Genomic DNA, 20,079 nt, shown 5'->3' with positions numbered 1-20,079 from the left:
ATTCCCCTTACAGGAAAGAGGCTTTTTTTTCTCAGGCACGCTGACTAGTTCTGACAATAAAAACAATGCAAAGGAAACAAGAGAACTACCTAACTACAGCAGAATCTTTACAGCACAAACAAATGACTGGCATGGTTCATCTCTGCTACTGTGCGCACTAAAGCAAAGAGCGGCTCCAAACAAGTACATAGAGGAGATTGATAAGGACACTTGGATAGTGATTTAGTACTCTCAGTTTAAGCTATACCCCGGCTCATGCTATTCAAAGAGCATGAAAGGCAAGACAAGAACAACAGATATGTACATAATATACTTCCCATCTTTGTATCCCAATGGTTTGCAAGCGATCAGAAGAACTGGAAAGAATATCTATATCTATACACCTTCACACCACTTGCTATTAGAGAATAATGTGCGATACCTTTTCACTGAGATTCCAGCGAAACTTTTGCTTTTTATCAATGGAAGCCAAGATTAAGTTCAAATAACTTATTGCTAATTTAAATAATCTGGGACACGGGTGGTGCTGTGGTCTAAACCACTGAGCCTAGGGCTTGCCGATCAGAAGATCGGCAGTTCGAATGCCCATGATGGGATGAGCTCCCGTTGCTTGGTCCCTGCTCCTGCCAACCTAGAAGTTCAAAAGCACGTCAAGTGTGCTGCTCTTGTTTCGCCATAAGCGGCTTAGACATGCTGGCCACATGACCCGGAAAAACTGTCTGCGGAAGCGGACAAACACTGGCTCCCTTGGCCTGTAAAGCGAGATGAGTGCCGCAACCCCAGAGTCGTTCGCGACTGGACTTAACTGTCAGGGGTCCTTTACCTTTTCAAAATTTAAATAAACCTGTGTAGGGAGGCTACCAGAAACATAACAAAAGGAAAGAAGGAGACATGGCAGGAAGCCTAAGGGTGGGCTATAGTACTTTTCCCTATAGTACCTTCCCTTCTAAACATATATCAATAACCCCAAAGCTCTATATTTTCCTAAAACTTTTATTAAAGAAAATAGTGTGTGTTGTATAAAGTAAACCTAGACCTCTGCAGAAATATGTGGGTTGTGGTGTTTTGTTTTTTTCAGCATTGAAGATAGAAAACTAGTCTGTAGACAGATGCAAGCACAATCCTTGCTTAATCAAAACAAAATTGTACTGGTTTCAATGTTGCATTTTCCTTTCTGTGTTTTAAGACTATAGCCTAAATCTGCTTCTGTTACTATGTAGACGACCTCCCTGGTTAATGATAGATTATAGAAGACCTCCCTGGTTAATGATAGATTATAGAAGATCTCCCTGGTTAATGATAGATTTGGACACGCCTTTCAGAACACAGGAACATGGTTGTATTGGGTAGGGTAAAAAGTAGACCAACACAAGTTGTTCACAACCACCCATGAAAAATAGAAGGAAACAAAACCAGTCAGCTAAATGACGGGAGGGGTTGGCGTTCTCTGACCGAAGCCAAACAAACAAAAAGGACTAACGGAGAAAAGAAACTGCTTTTCCTTTGTTAAGGAGACTGTATTCATTTCAAGGGGCTATAGGGCTCTATAAAGAGGTTTCATTCTTTCCTACTATGATATACTCAGCTGTAATAAAAAAGGTAGCGGGGGAAAATCTGATCAACACAGCAACAATTTCAGATAGCTTTTAAGAGAAAGTCCAGGTGAGACACACTCTACATTGGAACTGCTACAAAAGCTCCTGTAAATGGGAAGTGATGTCACAAGTGAAATAAATACTTCTGGTTGTGTGTCTAGACAATCTGATTCACAGTGATGCTTTCCAATACATGTGTGGCCTAAGGCAGCTTCAGGTGGCTTACGTGTAGCTTTTAAAAAAATGGTTGTGTTAATTTTTCTCCTCCCTAGCAAATCGTGAACTGCAATCCCATGTAGCAAGAAATATCCCTGTTTGCCTATTTAATTAGAGACTTTGCTTTCCCCAACAATTCAGCTTATAACAACAGAAAGGGAGTTGTTTGTTTAGAAAATAGGTGACATCTTTCGGTTTTTATACATCTATCCCTCCTTAGAGCAAACACAGTCTTAAGCTTTTGTGAACATTTGATAAATCTCTTAGCAACTAGTCACTAGAGTGGATTCAGCCAACAATGGATGATTCACAGTTTTTAGCACAGGGTTGTCTGCCAAACGGCCTGAATAAACTCATATTGCTAGACACTACGGCAAAATGTACCCTGATCTCTTCGAAACTATTATATCAGAGGAAAGCTAAGCTGCGTACATTCCTCCAACTCGGTTGACGCCTGGAGAAAAAACAAATGCCTTCTAATCCTACATCTCTCTTCTCAATGCCACATAGGACTTACACCCAGGTAACTCTTCTAAATCTTGCTTTTTTGACAAAGTAGTGATCTCTGTTCCTCTTAATTAGAACAACTGTACTTCTGGTTGAAAATGCTTCAAAACTACTCTGTGCAAACCGGGGACTAGAATAAAATAAGGGTTCTCAAAGTGAGTCGAGAGATTGCAATGGAGACAACCTTAAGGACCTGTTTATATGACAGGCACTGTAGTCATGAGATAGACAGGACTGCCATGTAACATGGAATGAAATAGTCATTCGAATGTTAATGCCAGATGCAGAATTCATAGGAAACAGGGGCTTGCATTATTTATTTATTTTGTGATGCCATTATGAACACTCATTAAAGCTGTTCTCACAGAGGAATGCAAAAAAAAGGCTGACTCATCCTCATTTTGCCAGTAGTGTTGCATTTCCAAAAGCGTCTCCATGAATGGCAACTGCAACTGGAAGTCAATGTGCAATGACTCAAAACGCAGACAGCTTTCCAGGTTGTGATGCCAGCATAACTAAACCACTTCTGGTGGAACAGAAGCCAGAACGCACGGAAACTCTGCTTACCTTCCCAGCGTGGCGATACCTATTTATCTACTTGCACTGGTGTGCTTCTGAACCGCTAGGTTGGCAGGAGCTGGAACAGAGCAAAGGGATCTCACCTCATCACGCGGATTTGAACCGCCAACCTTGGAAATTCTAATCATTAAAAAAAATGTTGAGGGGGTGTGGGGAATAGCTACCTAATGAGATGATGCGTCAAGAGCACAGATAATCACTCAGAGATGCTGCTTCATATCTTGACTGGGATCTCTTGTTGATATTTGCATGGGGGGGGGGAATAACCCGCATTCCACAAAGCAGTAAATTTTGCCTTCACGGGCATGAGTGACTTCATTGGAAAATGCAGGCTAGCCTTAAATGATCTTACTTTCACATCTAGCTCTCTTCCAGATGTTATTCCTTTTACAAATATCGCAGCAACTTAATCTTAACTATGTCCCTTTAAAGAAAGAAGTTTGCATGGCCACTGGTAGATCTGGATGATCCGAGTGCAAATCGGCCAGGATTTTATTGGACAAGCTGCTAACTTTTATTCTAATCTATATAAATGCAGATAATTTACACAACTGCTTCTTGTCCAATGTGTTATTGATGTGCTATGTTGTATATCTAAAGAAAACCTATCAGAGGAAAAATGGGCTCAGCAGAATGGAGAGTGGCCTGTAGTAATGATGGGGTCAAAACCGTAGGTTTTTTTAAATGTTATTTGATACGTACAAGATATATTGTGTTCTCTTTCAATGAATACAAACAAGAACTTTGGCTCAAAACAATGGTCGGGTTTGGATACACCCACCCCACAAAACAAATAATGGTTGCATTGTGGAAGATAATGAAACTGAGTATGCCATTGGAAGCCTTTTGAGGAAGAGTAGGTGTTCAATTCAGAATGAATCTTGTTTATACAGATACCATTGGTGCCAAATAATATAATGCATTTGTAGTACCCACCTGTGTGGCTCAGCAAGACACGTTTGAAGTTGCTCCTAGCTCACTAGCTCTTTAATTGGTTGCCTGCTCCTTCCATCTTTTCTTCTGACGTGACTTTTGCTTCTTGGATTAATATCCTGATCAGTATTCTGGATTAATACCCTGATTAGTTAAGTAATGTAACATCCATTTGGGGTGTAGTGGGGAACTCTGGCTTTAAAACAAAGCAGGATCTCTGTACCAATGTGTCACGTGAGAGGGGAAGAGAGAGGGAGAACACAAGTCTGATGCTTGTTCCTGGCTTCACAAACCAGGTTTCTCATAAGCAACGACATTACTCCAAACCAGACCATTGTTTTGAGCCAAAGTTCAGTCTTTCATAATGGGACGTGGGTGGTGCTCTGGTCTAAACCACAGAGCCTGGGGCTTGCCGATCAGAAGGTCGGCAGTTCGAATCCCCGCGACGGGGTGAGCTCCCGTTGCTCGGTCCCCCTCAAGTGCAAGTAGATAAATAGGTACCGCTCTGGCAGGAAGGTAAATGGCGTTTCTGTGCGCTGCTCTGGTTCTCCAGAAGCGGCTTAGTCATGCTGGCCACATGACCTGGAAGCTGTCTGCAGACAAACGCCGTTTCCCTCAGCCTATAGAGCAAAATAAGCGCCGCAACCCCAGAGTTGTCCACGACTGGACTTAACGGTCAGGGGTTCTTTACTTTTACTCAGTCTTTCATAGATCATCTTGCAATATCAACAAGGCATACTTAAAACAGTACCCCAATGTAATCCGTTAATTTCGGGGTGGGGTCCTAACCATTACAAGTTTGGGCTATGGCACACACCATAAACATGTTACACAATTAATGAAGCTTAATATGTGCTGCAAAACTGGTAGATTTAAATGTTGATGAAATACCAGGAGCAGTGTGTTATGCAGAGCAGGAAGAGCCATTTACCTTTTTCTTAAACCTTTTAAGGGCATCGGAGGATAATTCTGTGAACCTGTCTCTTCACACATATTTCTTGCAGCTGCTGAGATGACTTCATAGCCAAACTCCGAATTTGGATTCCTACATGTTGTGATAATCAGCTGGGGTTTGGAAAATCATTCAAAAAATCAAAACGTTCTGGCAACTTAACAAGGCTTCTGAAAAAACAAGAGTTTAACATCTGGAACTAACATTCTTCATGGAAGCTGAGATTTACAAAGCACAGAACATTTTCTCTTATAGTAACTTTTAGTTCAATAAACCTAATTGAACTTAAAGTATAAAACCACGACTGTTTGTATACAGATGTTGAAATGTTTCAATTAAAATAAAATATGCAACATGAGAGCTCCAGAGCTGTTTTATAATCTGAATGGGCAAGGACACTGAAAGGGAGCTTACAGACTTCATGTTTAGTTCCACCACATGAATTTCTTCTAAGAGTTCTTTAATACCACAGCCAAAGAACTGGCTGATTTATTTAATTCAAGATGTGAAATTCAGTCCCACCTTCCTTTTTAGCATTTGCCTTCTCCACCCATTTATCAGAGCCCCCCTTCGGCTTCTGTTTCTCAATCTGTTGTTTACTGTGAACCCTTGCTTCTGCCACCTTGCCTCACTGGGCAACCTGCCCCATAGCTCCCCTATTTTTCAGCATCTATTTCAAGTTCTCAGACAGCCCAGTGAAATTTCTGCTACACCTAAAGTCTATGTATGGTTTTACTGTGAGGTAAAACCATACATAGACCTTAGGTATAGCAGAAATTTCTGTTCCCTCGCAGGTATTTTGCTAAGCACTTAGAATGGTCATGTACATTCTACAGCACCAGACCAGGCCAACCAATCAGAGGCTTCCTTGCTACAAGCGCAATCAGGCACTTCCCTGTTGTTTCCTATTTTATTTGATAAGGCCTTTGACAGGGCCTGGATATACCCTAATTCAAAATGTGACAGCACCTGTTGGAATCAATTATAAACTTCTGTTAATTGTAACTAACTTGCTTCATCAATTTCAATAGTACTTACAGAAAACTAACTTCCCACTGTATTTTACTTCTTGGTCACTATACCAGTAAGTAGCTGGCTATAATTAAAAGCTGTCATACGGCATCAACGCTAGAAAAAAATATTACAACAACGTTACATCTACCATTCCTTGGCATCTTCCTACTTAATTTTATTAGAAAAGAAGCAGTGGAGAAAAAAAAGTAGAAAAGAAATCCTAACCATCCACACTCCACCTTTTACTACAAACAAACTATCAAGATAAATGGAGATCATTATAATATTGTTAAAGGAATGTTTCAACTGTCAGTTATTCAGCCCAGCCTTAGGACGAGACTGACAGCACTGTCAATCAGCAAAACAGCACAACATCACAAAATAATGGTTTTAGGAATGTTGCAATAGCAATGGCAATCAACATAAATGTTTAGGATCACAAGCTGCTAGTCACTTGAGTAGAGCTCTCTCCAAGCCGAATATATTCCTGACACCCACAAACCTGTTTTTAGGACTACCTTGGAGAAGTTATCTGGTCACTTCTGTTTCTTTCCCCAAGATCAGTCCACTTCCCACAGCGAGGGAGAAATAGAGAAAGCACACATACTACACTTTGCCACGGGCTATATATGAAAACACATATAGCTTGAAGATGAAGTTGGAAAGGGTATTACTTCCAAATTTGTCCTTCACCTCTATGTACTTTTCAATGGGAGGTAACCCCCACACCCACCTCATGACCAAGGAGCCACTGAGGGAAGGATCAGAGCCTCTGTAGCAACCAGGGGAAGAGTGCCTACAAGTGCCATTCTGGAAATTCCTACACAGTATGGGCTTTGGTGCTGCAGGAAATGGTTATTAAATGAAGGATTCTGCGCAATATTCGTTTAGCAGAGGCAGTCTGGGAGACAGTTTTTTTTTTATAAAAAAAATGGTTTGCCATAGCCTTCTGATAAACTGCATAACATAATAACTCAAGAGGTTATCAATCTGCTCCCAGTCTAAGCTAACACTCCATGTACATCACTGATGAAGAGTGTGGCACACCAAACCATGAGCATAAAGGTGCTTTGCCCAGTGCCCATTTCCCCTATGGTTTATCCTTTCCCATATATCCAGCTTCTGTGATGTAGTTTTTGTTGTGATTGCAGAGTCCTTTGCACAACGGAATGATGAACAGTACGTGCCACATGCTTAAAGTTGCTTTATTTTCAGTTCAGTATTGAGAAATCACAAACATGCATCTTGCCTCTGCTGGAGCAGAGAAGCAACCATCCTTCTCCTCGGAATAACGAACACCGAGAGAAACAGTGAAAAACAGGAAACCAGTGTACGTCACATCCAGCTTCCCATTCCCGTGGGAAAACCCAACAGTACTCTGACTGTGGAATGTAAACATTGTCTTGTGACAAGCACTCTGCTGCACAGTGAAGAGAGCAGAAACCAACATCCTCCCCCTTTCCGTGAACATCACTGGGCAGCGTGTTTGTACAATATCAGTACAAACCCAACTTCTGTACATAGGTACAGTGTTGATCCCTTGATACAATCTTGGACAATACATCAGCAGGAATTTTATTACCTGGCATATAGGACACCGTTACGAGTCCCTTCTGAATATATTCCCTAGCATGTTGCACCTTCAACTGCAAGTGCTTCGTGCTTTGCTTACAACCTTCCGAATTCAGCAAAGCCAAACATGCTTTGTTGTCCTGGTAAACCTGGATTGGACATTTGACAGGAATTTTCATGTCTTTGCACAATTGTAACAACCATTCACAATCCTTAAGTGAATAAGACAGTGCATTCAGTTCAGCTTCACAAGTACTTAAGCTAATTGTTGTTTGCTTCTTGCATGACCAATCAAATAGACCCTGATTGTACATGTAGCAAACTCCAGACGTACTTTTCCTGTCTGTAGTGTCACTTCCAAAACTTGCATCTGCAAAAATCTCAAGACCACCAGACTTCTGATTGTTAAATCTCAGTCTGTAATGCATAGTGCCTTTCAAATAGCGTGCTATGCGTTTCAGAGCTTTCCAATCCTTAACAGTAGGATTGTTAACTTGTCTGCTTAGCAAATTACAGCTAACAGCAATGTCAGGTCTTGAACATCTGGCAATGAAGTTTAGCTTGCCTAGCACACTTCTGTACAGTGTAGTGTCAGAAAATGCTTCTTCAGTGTCTTCTACCTGATAACCTGTTGTCATCGGTGTGTCTACAGGGTTAGCATCCATCAGGTTTAGTTTGCTTAACACATCAGCAATTTTCCTTGACTGGTGTACTAGAATGTTACCACTTTGATCTTTCTCTATTTCCAGAGATAGGTAGTTGTTTACCTCACCAAGATCTTTCATGTCAAAGTGCTCTTTCAGTTGAGCTAGGGCATTATTGTACATTGTGACATCTTTCCAAAAGAATAAAATATCATCAACATAAAACAAACAATACAGTTTCTTTTGCCCCTCCTCTTTGACAAATACACATGGATCAGCTTTCCCTTGTTGAAATCCTAGAGAAAACAATGCTTCAGTGAGTTTTGTGTGCCAACACCGTGCACTTTGTTTGAGACCATAAAGGGACTTCTTCAGAGCACAAACAAATCCCTGTTTTACCTGTACGCCATCAGGTGGAAGCATATATAGTGATTCACCTAGAGATCCGTACAAAAATGCTGTATTTACATCGTGGTGACTAATGTGTAGATTCTCCTCTGCAGCTAGCTTGAGCATAAGCCTAATGCTCTCATATCTCACCGTGGGTGAGTAGGTCTCGTGATAGTCTTCACCTGGTACCTGTGCAAAACCTCTGGCTACCAATCTGGCTTTGTGTCTGACTATCTTGCCATTTTGATCAGTCTTCGCTTTGAAGACCCATTTGCTTCCAAGCAGTTTCATTCCTGGAACTACTGGAACTAGCTCCCAAGTTTTGTTCCTTTCTAAGGAATCAAGCTCAGCCTTCATTGCATTTAACCATGGCTCAGCTTCCTTAGAATCCAAATCCTGGATTTCTTGGAAACTTGAAGGTTCAAATACCTTCTTGGAGCTTTTAACAGCTGCTACTGCTGTCTTAGCAAATTCATCAGCAAATCTCTTTGGAGGTCTGCCTTTTGTGGCTCTTTGTGACCTGCGAATTAGCCTTTGGTCTTCAACACTTTCCTCTTCCTTCTTAGGAGAAAAGTGACCTATTGTGAACAATGGTTCTTCCAATTCCTGATCAGAGCTTTCAGAGGGTCGCATAGAGGCTTTCGCACTCTTGAAATCCTCTGAAGTATCCGATTCAGTTTCAGACTCAGAATCAGAACCTTCATCAGTGGGTGTGGGTTGTTTTTGCTTATCCTCAGTCTCATCACTGTCATCAGGATAACATTGGAAAATTCCCACATTCTCCCCCCACTTGGCATTGTACTCAACACTTCTTGTGAGCTTAATTGTCTTAGAGTCAGTCATCATTATTCTGTAAGAACCTTTCTGATAACCTAGAAAGATACCATGCAATCCACGTTTGCCTAATTTGGAGCCTTGTGGTGAGTGAATCCACATGTCAGAACCAAAAATTTTCATGTGTTTGATGTATGGTTTCTTGCCAAACATCTTCTCATACGGGGTACAACCAATCGCTGAAGATAACCTGCGATTGTAACTGTAAACAAAACACGAGAGAGCTTCGGCCCAATAACTCTCTGGAAGATTGGCATCATGCAGCAAGGTTTTTAACCCTTGAAGCAATGTCTGATTTGCCCTTTCGCAAAGTCCATTCTGCCATGGCGAGCGAGGACTGGACAAATCGTGTTGAATTCCTTTCTCAGTCAGAAAAGCTTCAAACTGCTGAGAAGTGAATTCTCCCCCGCGATCTGTGAAAAGAATTTTTATCTTCTTACCATGCACATTTTCCAACCAAGCACAGAATTCCTTGAACCTTGGAAAAGCCTCTGATTTCTGCTTGAGATTGTACACATAAATATACCTGGAAAATGCATCAATGAGAACCATGAAGAACCTATTGTCACCCAAAGAGGGCGATAGTGGACCAACTAAATCAGCATGAACAACCTGGTATGGTTCTGTAGCTTTCCTACTAGACACCTTACCTTTCTCAGCCATTTTCACCTTGTTTGCTGCGCATGCTTTGCACTTCATGTGGTACCTGCAGGGTTTTATAGTCATACCTTCAACCAAGGCAGGCATTTTAGATACTGCCTCAAAATGCAAATGACCAAATTTCCTGTGAAAATCATGAATACATCCTGCATGCAAACTTTTGTTAGAACCTGCAATGCAACAAGTATCATTCTGCACAACATCATCATAATACAAAACAAACAAACGATCAACACATTCAGCATGCAATACATAATCGTCTTTCTTTGTGATGGTGCATTTCTTGTTCTTGAAGGAAACGTCAATGTTGCGTTCATTCAGCTGCATCACACTTAGAAGATTGTGTGTGGCATCTGGAACATAAAGTACATCCTGAATCGATAAGTCCAAACTGTGAAGAACAACAGTTCCGTAGCCTTGACTGGGGATCGTGTGGTCATCCGCCTGGTGAATCGCACCTTCCTGCGGTGTAAAAGACACGAACAGTCTCTTATCGTTGCACATGTGGTGGGTAGCTGCTGAATCAACAACGAAGAAAGATCTAGACGTCTTCTGGACCTTTGCAACCTTTGGAGTGAAGCGTGAGACCATTGCCTTGTGCTGCGTTGTCCTGGACACCGGACCTTTGCCTTTGCTTTGGCCTTTTCCACGCGATGAGCTTCCGCTGCGCTGCTCTGTCTTGGCTCTGGGATATTTGCATTCCCTCTTCATATGGCCTAGACGTCCACACGAGTAGCATTTCACTGCCTTCAAAGCTTTGGCGCCCTCTGGTGGTTCCACTGCACTCTGGGATGACGTCTGTGAAGACTCCCCTTTATCCATGCAGCTAGCACCCCGGCGATCTGCTTCATTCTGGATCACGGCAGTAACATAGGCTACTGTGAGCTGAGCAGTTGGTTGAACAGCAATCTGAGTGGCAACGGACTCCCAACTTGGACCCAAAGAATGTAGTATCATGAAGGAATACACAGCCTCTGGAAAGTTGAGTCCTCTCTGTTGCAACTCGTGTCTCAGATCAGATGTGTACGCACATCTCCACCTTCAGCAAGAGCCATATCATGCAGCTTGGCATAGTAGTACATTGAGGAACCTGCTTCTGTCCTCAAGTGCGCTTCTCTTAATGTTTCCCAAATTTCTCTGGCTGTGGTCTTTCCACGCAACAGACAGAGCTCTTCTGGGGATACTATCAACGTAAGCGTTCCCCTTGCTTTGGAATCCTTAGCAGTCCATTCAGCTGTAATTGGAGCTGGGGGGTTGTCTGTAATAACATTAAACAGACCTTCTTTCCGCAGAACAGCCTCTGCATAAAGTACCCACTCTCTATAACTTTTCTTATTGAGCTTAGGAATCCCAAAAGCTTCAGCCAGCTTTGCATTTGCCATCATTGCTGCTTTAATCGAGCTGCGTCACAGTACAGCTTCCAAAAGCACTTGTAAAAAGTACTTTCACTTTTCCAGCCATCCAAGCCTGTTAGCTTGTGCCTTAAAGCCCTTGCCTGTTTCGCGGCAAAACGGCTTTTAAAAGTACAAAGTCCAGTCATAAAGCCATAAACTAGAAACTGGCAGGCTGCTCCGGAGCATGAGCACATACCTGCATCAATCAAACTTGACGCGCAGAGCAGATAACGCGATCCGTTCCTCTGTACCTCTGCCGGCATTCCTCAGTTTGATTTACGTCTTTCTGGGCCCGGAACCAAAATGTTGTGATTGCAGAGTCCTTTGCACAACGGAATGATGAACAGTACGTGCCACATGCTTAAAGTTGCTTTATTTTCAGTTCAGTATTGAGAAATCACAAACATGCATCTTGCCTCTGCTGGAGCAGAGAAGCAACCATCCTTCTCCTCGGAATAACGAACACCGAGAGAAACAGTGAAAAACAGGAAACCAGTGTACGTCACATCCAGCTTCCCATTCCCGTGGGAAAACCCAACAGTACTCTGACTGTGGAATGTAAACATTGTCTTGTGACAAGCACTCTGCTGCACAGTGAAGAGAGCAGAAACCAACAGTTTTGTATAATGTCTCCTGTGAAAATGCTCAAAAATAAAATGAAATCCCACTGGACAATTGTGTCACAGCTGCAGTTTTCGTACAAAACAAAAATTAGTTCTGCTAATCTAATCTGTCTCAAGACACCATACCCTCCAATATTTCTCTGATGAAAATAGGGGTGTCATATTATTATTAATAATAATGACATAGAGATGTCAATTAATATTAATATTAATTAATTATACCATGCCCATCTAATTGGGTTTCCCCAGCTGCTCTGGGCGGCTTCCAACATATATAAAAACATAATTAAACATTAAAAAAAACCCTTCCCTATACAGGGCTGACTTCAGATGGCTCAAGGGTCAGATAACTTCATACCCTCCAACATTTTTCTGATTAAAATAGGGACATCCTAAGGAAAAGCAGGACATTCTGGGATAAAATCAGAAACCAGGACGGCTTCTGTAAATCAGGGACTGTCACTGGAAAGCAGGGACATTTGGCGGGTCTAAGACACAAGTAGCATTTCAATCCCCATTGTTGTCCAACATTTAACATACAACACATCACATCCAGATTAAAATGTCCTACAAACAGGAGAGGAAGGAACAAGTGAAGTGGCTGCAGGATAAACAGTAGACGTTTTAATAAAACAAAGCCAGATGGCTCAGAACAAGCAAGCTGTGCCACATGCTATAGGGGAAAGCAAAAACCTAGAGGCCATTTCCTTAAAAATGCAAAAAAGATGTCCAGCGACCCACTGCTTTTTACATCTTCAGAGATGCTGCATTCAGCTACATTCCTTGCTCTCTAATAACTAGCAACAGGCAAGCCTCAGAGCTGGCTGACAATCTCAGGAGACAGGATCTTGCAAGAATTTCCTGCTTCTGGTTAGGCCAGACAACAGCAGACACTCTTGTGGTATTTTGGCACTTTCGTTCTGCTCCTTATTTGTCCAGGCCAAAACTCAGTTTCAGTGGAAAATTAAATAGCTTAATTTTTAGGATATTAGAATTTGCTTTCTTCTGCTCTTTTAGCCTTCCTGGTTTACAATGTTATTAAAGGCTACTCTGTTATTAAATTTATGATTTCTGTTTATCATTAAAGACCAGGGAGATGTGTCGCTTGGAGTGCAAAAACACGGCAAATGTTACATAACTGTTATCCTGAATGAAGATACACCATGAGCTCTCAAAGCAAGATTTCTTGGACTTCAGTTAAAGTTAGTTATTACTACACGCTATTGGAACAAGTTAGTCATGACTATCTTAGGTTTCATTGCTTTCAGTGGGACTTTAGTCATAACTAACTTTTGCTGAATTGGGATTTAAGGTATCTGAACCATACATTAGCAACTCCAACTACAGATGCCCTGGTCCCTATGTGTTTTTACAAACAGGCGTGATGCTCTCTGTATAAGATCTTTGCCAGCAAGTAAAAGCGTTTTCTGCATATATATGCATTTGGCAAGGAAGCCAAACCATCAAAGATGGTTTTGTGTGCTGAAAACCCTTCAAAATGAATCACAGCCAGCACACATTCAGCATTCTTTATGTAATGGGAGCATCAGCAATGCAGATAACTCCCCTCCTATCTTCTGCTGTGGACATGATGTGATTCTGGGTCCTTTTGTGACCTCAATGTTTTGAGGACATGTGCATGCATGAAAGGGTGTGAGCGAGCATTTCTGTCTGGGATCAGGAAAAGAAATGCACATTGGGTGTTTTCTAAGTACTTAATTCGTTGAACATAGAATGCATATTGTGATGAGAACAGTTTCACTGTTGGATTAGCACCTGGCTAAGTGCTGCCACCTGCCCAGGTACCATAATTTCACTCTTCAAGAACTAGTGATGCTATACCAGCTATTTCTGGCAAGGGAAGGGAGAAAATCTGTATCAGAGGATGGGAACTGGAGGAAGCACACATCCTCAAGGATAGCAACTGCTCTGCAAAGCATCATTTGTAGGGAGTTATATTTAAGATTGTGGAGCTGAGGCTCCAATACTTTGGCCACCTCATGAGAAGAGAAAATACCCTGATGTTGGGAAAGATGGAGGGCACAAGGAGAAAGGGACAACAGAGGACGAGATGGTTGGACAGTGTTCTCAAAGCTACCAGCATGAGTTTGACCAAACTGTGGGAGACAGTGGAAGACAGGAGTGCCTGGTGTGCTCTGGTCCATGGGGTCACGAAGAGTTGGACATGACTAAACGACTAAACAACAACAATAACAATATTTACGTGCCCACCAAAGGGAGTCATCTGCCACACTGCCAGCCCCAGGCTTCACTCTCCCCTCACTGGGATGCCTTGAGGAGCAGGCGCCATCCTTACCTAAAGCTTTGCAGTCTTTTCCATGCTGGTTATTCTAAGTGAATTAACTCGCAACTGAAGTGAGAGGGATTGAGTGACCATGTAGGCTTTGATTTCATGTGTTTCTGGTTCTGAAAGCTCTAGCAACTTGCCTACTAGGGTTTGGCCTGGTCCACAGTCCAAGACATTGGGCCCTGAAAGCGTTCCTACAAGTCGGTGCCCTTTGTCATGTCTTGAATACCTTCCCAAACCCCACTGTGATAAAAATTGGGGCATTCGTTATTTGGTCCTCAGCCAGCTGATTCATGCAAGGCAAAAAATTGCAGCTTTTGATTGGGTGCTCTGGCACGAGCCACCTGACTCATACCAGAACACACAACACCCAAACAGGGGGACATTCCAGGATCCAATCAGAAGCCAGGATGGCTTCTGCATTTCTGGAATGTCCCACTCAAATCGGGACTGTTAAGAGGTATGGGCTTGGGGCCGCCAGGGTCACATCCATAGAGCTTGCACAATTACAGAGGGAAGAGTATTCTATGCACACATTGTGTATATGTAGCTTATTTATTCTTTTCCCATACATGAGGAAAGAGCTAAGAGGTCCCTCTTCCTCCCCCCCCCCCGCCCCCATTCTACTCTTCTGCTTCAAACTGCAACTTCAGCAACCTGGCGTTCTGTAGTCTGGAACATTTGGATGTGATTTTCCAGGACAAAGTCCCAAAGCATTACTTGTTTAGTTATGTAGTGGCGATCATTAACAAAACGACCTTTGAATCTTGAATTAGGGTTGCCATATTTCAAAATGTGAAAATCTGTACACAAAAGTTTTTGAGCTAAAGATCTGCCCTTCGCCTAAATCTACACTTCCGGCATGGGATTTTCCTGGACATTCAGCGATTTCCGCCTGGACACAGTTTCCAACTATGTCCAGGAAATTCCAGATATATGGCAACCCTACCTGAATAAAACAGATTTGCAGATAGCAATGAGAATTAGCTGCAAACATTATAATAGACTTCTTTAAACATATTTCATACATCACTCTGGAAGGCATAATAATGTTTTATTTAAAATCATATCCCCGTTCTTAGTTTTTCCATTTCAGGTCTCAGGCGAAATGAGTAGAGATATGTTTGTTTTGTTTCCTCCCCCACCCCCAATCAGGGTCTTCTGTTGCTCCACCCCCCCCCCACAAGCTTTCACATATCTAGCTCCCTTTTTTGTAGAGAATGGTTATGCAAAGCTTTGCCATAGTCAAATGTCCCATAGCTTTTGTTAGATCAATGTTTTATGAAGAAACCCTTGGACATCTAATAAAATATTTAACATTATGCCAGAAAGCATAATCAACATGGTTACTTGTACAAATTATTTTCTTTCCTCCACAAACATGACAGAAACTCATTACTTAATTACCTTTTTAAAAAGCTTCTGGCTCAGGCAGCTCCATTTTTGCTGAATTTTCCCTTTCTCCTGAATGCTAGTCTTTCACTTCATACCAGAGATTCAACCACAATATAGGCCTGATATTTGATGACACATTTTCTTAAGCAGATAACCTTGAGCGCCCCAAGGTTAGTAACCTTGATTGCGCTATTCATACAGTACATTGTCAAAACGCCTTGCCAAATGTTCATATTTCATGGGTGAATAAATACAGGCCAACTTAGAAGGGTGAAATGGCTAATAGACTGTATCATGTTAACCATATTCTTGCTATTTTTTCTTCCTCTTTACAAGGTGCTCAAAATGCAATTTTTAACACAATGAACAGTTACTTCTCAGTCACATTTTTAAAAGGTGCACAGCCCACTCAGTACAAAATTCAGGATGTCATCAATCACATACTACCTTTAAAAAATAAAATAAAACCTCTTGCCTAAAATCTTTGTTACAAAACCAAACTAGATAAGGAATATGTCGTCATGTTAAGTCTGCAATCTTCAAATCAAATTATTGGTATACTCAATCAACTATTGATTTAATCATAGATTAACCTCCTACACAGTAATTACAGGAGCTGAGAACAAGTGGACTTGTAGCATCAAACTTTGCAAGCTACATGGCCAGTTGTACTACCTCCATTGCACCAAACTGGATGAGAAGAAACTCAAAGACAACACATTATCTGAGAATAAACCCCATTGAATTTAGCAGGACTTAATCCTGGGTAGACTTGGCTAGGATTATATATATAGGCAGCATAGCTCTATCAACCTAGAATGGCATCGGACCAGTGCACTTAGGTCAAAATTACATCGCAGAAGGCCTGAATATGGTTTTCAGTTGATACGTTTACTGAAAGCTGGATGTTGTTTATTATGCACTAGAAGAGTAAATGTTAGAATAAGGTGAAATCCGATGTTCTCTTTTCCATGCTATAGCTGCTCTTTCCTGCACATTTTCCTTCTGTATTATTATTATTATTATTATTATTATTATTGAACAACAATGGATAGAATTCATTGTAGTGTAGCACTATGACAATCACTCCATCAATGCAAGAATTTCAGCTTGCCAGATGGAAGAATCTCTCTTCTTCTCCTTCCTGCTGTAGTGGGGGTTCTCCCACTCTGAGCCAATTTTGGGGGGGCATGGGGAGGATAGGGTGGAAACCTTTTTGCTCTAGTGACTAGTCCTTGTGCAAGTTTCCACCAGTGGGGCTTCTTAGTTTAATGGGTTCACCATACAAAGCCACACAGCTATTTTGTTTCCAATTCCAACAGCTCTGCTCACAAAGACCAACGAACAAAAAAACTTTATGTAGAAAATCTCACTTTCACCATGTATGATGGCCTGAGAATGCTCACAGTTCATTAAAGTAATTATAATTACGTTGGCCTTCTCTGAGAGAAGAGCAGAAGAAACATTGCTTCAGAATCAGGTTGTATATCAATGAGCTGTTCTTCATTTTCCCTTTTTGTATTCAGGTATTCACAGCACGTGATAAAAAAACAAACACGTACCTTGTCAAATGTGATGAGTGTGTGTATGTAGAATTAGGTGTGCAGAAAAAGATCAGGTGGGCTTTGTGGAGACAGGTACCTAATTCTACACACACACACACACACACACACACACACACACTGCGTCCAAAAGGATGCACCATAGGTACAAAAATAAAGGGAACCAACCAAGTAAATATTAGATGGAAGACACATGGATATTCAAGCACATCACTGTTTCCCCTGTTCTAAACCAAAAAACCAAAACCTCATCATTCCACTCCAGCTATTGAGCACTTTCCCTTCTACACTTTATCTCCAAGCTCCTGGCATGTGCTACTTAACACCCCCTGCCCAAACTCTCTTTCCTGCAGCTGTCCTTTGACACACAACCCTTCAAACCAGCTTTTTACCCCTGCACCCCACAAAAAACTGCCCTCATGGAAATTACAGAGGATCTGTTCACCATAAGCCGTAAGCCCCTGGTAGTGGGGACCTCTTTCTAAAGAGAGAACATAGATGATGCTATGTAAATGCAAACAAGTAAATTAGACACTCAGTCCTCCCTTGCTATGAATGAACAACACCTGAACACACACCTGTGCAAAACACACACAGGATCAATAATTCCCATAAGGACAAATAAGAGATACAAAGCCTGAAGGAAGTGTGAAGGAAGTCCAAAAACCAATAAAGGAGACAGTGTTCAGATAACACATGGGTAGGCAAACAAAGGCCCGGGGGCCGAATCCGGCCCAGTCACCTTCTATATCTGGCCCGCAGACAGTCCAGGAATCAGTGTGCTTTTGCATGAGTAGTATGTGTCCTTTTATTTAAAATATATCTCTGGGTTATTCGAGGGGCCTGCCTGCTGTTTTTACATGAGTAGAATGTGTCCTTTTATTTAAAATGCATCTCTGGGTTATTTGCGGGGCATAGGAATTGGTTCATTTTTTCCCAAAATATAGTCTGGCCCACCCCAAAGTCTGAGGGACAGTGGACTAGCCCCCCTGCTGAAAAAGTTTGCTGACCCCTGATGTTAACAACTAGTTAGCCAGAGGCCAACAGCCACATAGCACAAAGACATTGTTCTAGCATTCAGTTGCTAGAGCAGAAGGCTTTTAAGCCTAAGCAGTGGCAGAGCTTCATGCTCTGGCACCGGGGGGGGGGGGGGCGGCGGCGGCGGAAAGCAGGCAGGGGCAGGGCTGGTGTGCGTCCTGGGGGCTCCCCCCACACTCCTCTTCCTCCGCCAATGAGCCTGAGCCTCTCCAGCCCCACACAGAACATAGCTGTAAGGCCATCAATGTTCCCTCAGGAATTGGTCTATTTGTCAGGGTTAGCTTACGTACAGGTATCCTTTTCTCCATGCAGAGGACTTCTGCATCTTGTAGGTTGTGCGGAGAGTGAGAATCTGTTACATATCATAGGGAGTGTGATTATATCATAGGGAGTGTGACGGGGTCTGAATTGGATTTGGAATGAACTGAGCCATTTTCCAAGGTTCCCTCTGCCCTGCAGGTTTTTCTAGGCTGGTATGTTCCATTACAGCTTTTTAAATGGTTTCAGAATCCTGCCTCCTAGCTGAGACAGGGAAAAGAGGAAGAGCAAATGCAACAGAGGGGGAAATGGAGACACACACATTCCTCCAAGTGTACATACTGGTATACTTAAGCTTAGACATAAATACTGCAAAGTGATAATAGAAAATTTCAGCCTGAGTTTGCATCTCTTGGGTTTGATCTACTGTAAAGTGCTAATTCCCCATGGAACTACTGATGGACCACAGCCAATTGTGCAGCAGAGAGTCTATTTTAAATGATCTGCCAGTGACTGGAGCTACTGCTGCTACTAATGTGCAATGTAAAGAAGTTAATTATTCTAATTAATGATAGGGAAGTTAGCATATGGCCAACACTTTCATTAGTTTTTTTTTCTTATTAACAATCTTATTCTTAATCATCTCTTGGCACAGAGCTTTCAGGACATATGATAAACTTCACAAACTGCATCACACATATCACAGTTCTGAATAGTACTACTTAATCCATTTAAAGCTGTCCTCAGAATGGATGCTTCCTAGTACACCAAAGAAAAGGCTGCAGAGCCTAAGTTGAGGTGCTTGGGTCCACTTCTTCTCTTTTCCCTCATGGGACCATACTAGCACTCAAAAAACCCCTAAATGTTGAAGGTTTGGCACACGCAATTTAAGCTTGCAGCTCACCTAAGAATCTCCATCTTCAGTAAAGGCTAAAAGAACAGAAACAGAGCACCCTGGTCCCACCAGGTGAGTTCAAACCTGGAACCAGTGTATCTGGACCTGCAGCCTCAAAAGGATTGAAGTTAGATAGGACCTGACGAGATCTGCCTTTTCAAATTACATAAACGATCATGTAAAACTTATAATCTGCATTATATTGAACTGTTTTCTTTAGAACATGTTATAATACAAATTATGTTAACACCATCCACTTGAAGTCAACTCTACTGCTTTCCCCCTCTTTGCACCCCTCTTCTTCACAAAACCAGGTAAGAAGTCCAACACATTATGGGGGGAAGAAGGGGGGGGGAAACCATGTTTTTAACAGTCACCCAATGTTTCAAATAACATATCTAGTTATACAATACAAATAATGTGTGTATATAGCAGGATAATGAAATTGTCATCTACCAATTCGGGTCTCTCACCCAGAATCGCTTAATACATTGTTTGTGTCACACTTAAATAAAGTTTGCTATATTTCAAAAAGTAAAAACCAGAACACCCCGAAAGTTGTTGAGCATTTTTAAGGAGCTTTTCTTTAGACAAACCCCAAAGCTTCTCTCTCTCTCTTTCTTTTTACAAAAATCCCCCCCCCCACGATTTTTCGATTGACTTTCCTAAGATTCAAGACAAAGCACCACCTTTTGGAAATCCCGCCCCCC

At 41.9% G+C, this 20,079-nt stretch overlaps 1 protein-coding gene and 1 long non-coding RNA gene across 6 annotated transcripts in view; one reads left to right on the top strand and one right to left on the bottom strand.

Annotated features, from left to right (window-relative positions):
- DDAH1 (dimethylarginine dimethylaminohydrolase 1) overlaps positions 1-20,079 on the bottom strand; it is a 128,564-nt gene that overhangs the window by 33,104 nt on the left and 75,381 nt on the right. The gene's annotated exons all lie outside the window — the stretch shown is intronic.
- LOC309533791 lies at positions 1,439-5,135 on the top strand. Its single transcript, XR_014220472.1, has 2 exons — positions 1,439-2,334; positions 4,835-5,135. It is a non-coding gene; the product is annotated as an uncharacterized lncRNA (long non-coding RNA).

Source organism: Podarcis vaucheri, assembly GCF_965113315.1.
Source record: "Podarcis vaucheri genome assembly, chromosome: 6".
In the NCBI taxonomy this organism is placed as follows: domain Eukaryota; kingdom Metazoa; phylum Chordata; class Lepidosauria; order Squamata; family Lacertidae; genus Podarcis; species Podarcis vaucheri.
This window is presented reverse-complemented; position numbering and strand designations above follow the sequence as displayed.